This window comes from Gorilla gorilla, chromosome 11, assembly GCF_029281585.2.
Source record: "Gorilla gorilla gorilla isolate KB3781 chromosome 11, NHGRI_mGorGor1-v2.1_pri, whole genome shotgun sequence".
Classification (NCBI taxonomy): Eukaryota; Metazoa; Chordata; class Mammalia; order Primates; family Hominidae; genus Gorilla; species Gorilla gorilla.
The window spans coordinates 120,433,970-120,439,428 of NC_073235.2; the positions used below are offsets into that span (position 1 = coordinate 120,433,970).

General features: G+C 40.2%; 1 pseudogene; it reads right to left on the bottom strand.

Moving 5' to 3' along the window:
* Positions 1–3,943: 3,943 nt before the first annotated feature.
* LOC101149687 (ribosomal protein uL30-like) lies at positions 3,944–4,700 on the bottom strand (annotated as a pseudogene).
* Between the last annotated feature and the right edge of the window lie 759 nt (positions 4,701–5,459).

Sequence of the window (5,459 nt, forward strand, 5' to 3'; positions counted from 1 at the left end):
CACGTGCCCTCACGCACGTATGCCCCGCATGGGTTCCCCCAGCGAGCTATCCCTGCGCCCACCCCTTCCCCTGCCCGGGCCTCCGGAGCTGCTCACACGCAGGTGAAGACTGCCCCCTGGTGGGCGGGAGCCCTCTGGAGGCCCGCAGGCCCAGCGTCCTGCGCCCGTAATCCCTGAAAGGGGCTTCTCTGGAATCACCCCCAGGCCCTGGGGCCAGGATGGAGGCTGCTCTGGGAACTGGGCTTACACGGGTGTGGTTGGGGACCTCTGGGATCTTAGAACCAGGAAAATAATAAAGCAGAGGCTTGATGTTGCAAGTTTAGTTCCTGGAAGCTGATTGAAATGGAGATGAGCAACAGGAAAGTTTTTTTGGCGGGGGGGGGGGGGTTCTAGAGATCAACACCTCTTCCAAGGAAGGGACACAACCAGGGCTGGGCAGAGAACGTGGGCTGCAGCACAGTCACCTGAAGGCCGGGAGCACGGAAGTTAGGTTGGCCCTCTGGGACTAACAGGTTTAGCAAATAAAAATACAGGATGCCCAGTTAAATTTGAATTTCAGATACATGTGAAAGTTTTTTGTATAAATATGTTCCGTGCAAGGAGAGGAGAGTGTCTGTGCAAAAGGGTGGGAGTTGGGGGGTTGTGGTGATGGAGACTGCTTACATATAGAGACATGGAACAAACAGGTAAAACAGTCACCCACCACATTCGTGGTTTCTGTGGATTAAACCAACTGTGGATTGAAAATATTGGGGGAAAAAATGGCTGGTTACAACTGTACCAAATATGTACAGGCTTTTTTTCTTGTCATTATTTCCTAAACAATATAGTATGACAATTATTTATGTAGCATTTACATTGTGTTTTGTATTACAAGTAACCTAGAGGTTACAGGAGGATGTGTGTAGGTTACAGGAGGATGTGTGTAAGTTACATGCAAATACTATACCGTTTTACATAAGGTATTTGAGCATCCATGGATTTTGGTATCTGACGGAGTTCTGGAACAAATCCCCCATGGATACTGAGGGACAACTGTACTAGGGATAATAGGAGCCACGTTTCTCATTACTGGAAATGAGAGTAGGAAATATGGAAAAAAGAAAAGAATAAACCCAGTGGAATTAGAGATATTGGTGTAAGCTCAGTTTGCAATATGTAGAGGTATAAAAATACAGATATAAATGCATGAAGGACTATGAAGGACTATATGGACTGTATGTTTGTATGTAGAACTATTGTGGACTGCATATTTATATCCCTCTCCCAAATTCGTATATTTAAACCCTAACCCCCAAAGGCATAATATTAGGAAGTTGAGCATTTGGAAGGCAGTTAGATTTAGATGAGGTTATGAGGGTAGAGATCCCCATGATTGGACTGTGTCTTTTAATAAGACAGAGAGACTAGAGCTTGTTGTCTCTACTATGTGGGGATACAGTGAGAAGATGGTCATTTGCAAACCAGGAAGTGGGCCTTCACCAGACATGGACTCTGCATCCTGATCTTAGACTTCCCAGACTCCAGAATTGTAAGAAATGCATTTCTGTTGTTTAAGCCACCTAGTCTATGGTATCTTGTTATAGAAGCCCAGACTGACTAAGAAAATGACTCTAGATATAAAGTTGGAATGTGTGTGTGTATAGTTTGCTTGTATGTATGTATATCTATATCTACATATGTAGATATATGAGGATATATGTAGAGATACATATATTCTCTTTTTTTATTATTATTATACTTTAAGTTTTAGGGTACATGTGCACAATGTGCGGGTTACTTACATATGTATACATGTGCCATGCTGGTGTGCTGCACCCATTAACTCGTCATTTAGCATTAGGTATATCTCCTAATGCTAGCCCTCCCCCCCTCCCCCCACCCCACAACAGTCCCCAGAGTGTGATGTTCCCCTTCCTGTGTCCATGTGTTCTCATTGTTCAATTCCTGCCTATGAGTGAGAACAGGCATATATTCTCTATCTCTACTGAGAAGATGTAGGGATGGCAACACCCTAATAACAATGACCACATTCCTTGGTTTCTAAATACCATTCTGTGCTAAAAGAAACCAGAGCTCCTTCCAGAAATAGCCACTTCTAAGACCAGAGCTGAAGAAGTACTGTCAATTACCAAGTGACAGTGACAGTTATTACAACATCTAACTATGATTGTCTAGTTCTCCCTGTAGTTGTATCATTTTTTTGTTTCATGTATCTTGAAGTGCTATTATTAAATACATACACATTTAGAATTGATATCTCTTCTCAAGGAATTGACCCCTTTATCATCTGGGTTAGTCACCTTGGCCTGCCTAACAAAATGCCACAGAACAAGTGGCTTAAACAACAGAAGTTTACTTCATTACTGTTTTGAAGCCTGGAAAGTCCATGATCAATGTGGCAACAGGGTTGGTTCTGGTGAAGCCTCTCTTCTCTCCTTGGCTTATAGATGGCCACCTTGTTGTGTCTTCAAGTATTAGTCTGTTCTCACATTGCTAATAAAGACATACCTGAGACTGGGTAATTTATAAAGGAAAGAGATTTAATGGACTCACAGTTTCACATGGCTGGGGAGGCCTCACAATCACACAATCATGGTGGAAGACGAATGAGGAGCAGAGTCACATCTTACGTGGTGGCAGGCAAGAGAGCTTGTGTGGGGAATCTCCAATTAATAAAACCATCAGATCTCATAAGACGTATTCACTATCATGAGAAAAATATGGGGAAACCGCCCCCATGATTCAATTATCTCCACCTAGCCCCACCTTTGACATGTGGGGATTATAACAATTCAAGGTGAGATTTGGGTGGGGACACAGCCAGACCATATCACTTAACATGGCATTTCTTCCATGTATGCAGAGAGAGATCTCTGGTGTCTCTTCCTCTTCTTATATGGACACCAGTCTTAATGGCCCCACCCTTATGGCCTCCTTTAACTTTAATTACTTTTGTAAAGGCTCCATCTCCAAATACAGACACTTTGATGGTTAGGACATCAACATATTAATTTTGAGAAAACACAATTCAGTTCAAAAAATAATCTGTACCATTGTGACCCATGATCATCTTTATCTTCTTGTCTATTTTGTCAGATATTAATACAGCTATACCGGCTTTTTTGTGTTTGATGTTTGCATAAATAGCTTTTTTCATTCTCTTACCTCTGTCAGTGTGTTAATACTTAACACGCATCTCTTCTAACCAGTGTTTTACTGTGTCTTGCTTTTTAATTGTCTGACAAACTCTGCATTTTGAGTGCTTAGTCTTTTATTAATTAAATTATTGACATGGTTTGCTTTAATTCTACCATCTTGCTACTTGTTTTCTTATCTGTTCCCTCTATTTTTCATTCTTTTGTTTCCCCTTTCCTGTCTTAATTGAGTAATTTTTAGTATTCTATTTTCTCTATTGGCTTTTTAATCATACCTCTTTGTACTTATTTATTTATTTATTTATTTTGCAGAGACAAGTGAACATTTATTTTTGTACCTTTCTTCCTATGTGTATTTCAAGTCTTTTTCAAAACAAGACCTGAAGAATCTCCAGATTCAATTATGTCCCTGGGCTTTGTTGACAGCTGCAGGAGTCTTAGGGAGCCTTGTACAAATGCTAGAGTTACTCATTTACCAACATTAAACCTGAGAATATAAGATGCAACAAAGCAGGTTTCCTTCCTCCATGGAATGTGCTGATTTCAGACAAGGCAGCAGCCAATGTAGAAAATGCTGGAATTTTTCCTTGGAACTGGACTGTGATGAGAGGTGCTTGCCATGAACATAAGCTACTGTCTTTTCCTTGACCCCTCCTTTCCAGTTTTTGAAGATAAAGCCGGAAATAATCTTCTCTGAAGATACTTGATAAAAATTCCCCCCCAAAAAACAAAAACACATGCTTCCACTTCACTGATAAAAATTTACTGCAGTTTGGCACCTAGGTCTAGTTCAGCTGGCGGATGAGCTGATTGATGCGTTCACCCCGACAGCCAGATGTGCCTATCTCCTTGAGGAAGCCCACTCTATTTTTGGTAGCATGACAGGCCACTGAGAAGTGGAAAGGGTCCAAGAACCATGAGATCTCCTGGAAATGCTACCCTGGGAAGCCAATTTCATGAATGAGGTCTTCCAAGCAAATGACACCAAACTTCAAACTTCCCTAGGTGCTCCTCAATTAGTGTGTTGTCTGTCAGAGGGATGGTCTTATTCTTGACCTTGGCTTGTCCACGTTTCAAAATGAGTTCCCAGACAGACTTCAGACTTGGAAATCCCCAAGTCACATAAGGTTCCACTATATGCAGCATTTTTAGGTTCTGGGGGGTGACTTTTACAAAGACACCACTAAAAATTTTCTTTAGGCGAAGTCTTGCAATGGTTCTCTGCACCAGTAAACATGCCATCAATCCTTTCAATGCATTCAACAAAGGCCAAGGAATGTTTATCTGGTGATTCCAAGGCACGAGGATTACTTCTAGTCATCTGAGACGCACCTTGTCACGTTTCTGCCTCCAGGAATCATGTAGAAATGATTCCAGTCACTTAAACCTGAGCCCTTTTCCTTTCCTCTGCTCCTTCTTTGCCAAAAGTGCCTGCTTTGCCTGGGTGGCTTTGAGGGCTTGATAAGCCTTCCTCTTTTTCAGGAGATTTTCTGGAACCAAAGGGATTTGTCTTTCCTCTTGCTCCACCATCTTTCTAGTGTCGCAACTACCTGCACTTTTTATTTTAGTAATTGCTTTAGAGGTTACAATAGGTGTTCTTATCAGACTTGATCTTGAAATAATATACCATACACACAATTTGAGATTCTTAAAATAGTATAATCTCATTTACCTGCAATCCATCTTTTGTGTTATTATTGCCATATACATATTTCTGCATGAATTATGAACTCCACAATACGATATTATTTTTAAATGAAAATGTTAACTTTTGAATAATTTAAGAAAATAAAAATATAGTGTTATATTTATTCACGTTTCCCATGTGCCATATTCTTCAATCCTTCCTGTAGATCCAGATTCTCTCTAGTAGCATCTCTCTTCAGCTTAAAGAACTTCCTTTAGCATTTAATGTAGTGCAAGTATGCTGTTGGAAAATTCTCTCTGCTTTTATGTTTACCTTAATATGCCTTTATTTGTCTTCATTTCTGAAAGCTATCTTCACTGAATATTTAATCCAACATTGATAATATATTTCTTTCTGCAATTTAAAGATGTTATTCCATTGTCTTCTAGCTTTCAATATTTATGATGAGAAGTCAGCTGTAATTCTTATCATTGTTTTCCTGTATATAATGTGCATTTTTATTTGGTTACGTTTAAGAACTTTTTTTCCCAGTTTTAACTTTCAGAAGCTGGACTATCAAAATGCCTGGGTGTGATGTTCCCTGTATTTATCTTGATTGAGATTCACTGAGCTTTCTATATGTGTGACTTGCTGATTTTGACCAATTTTGGAAA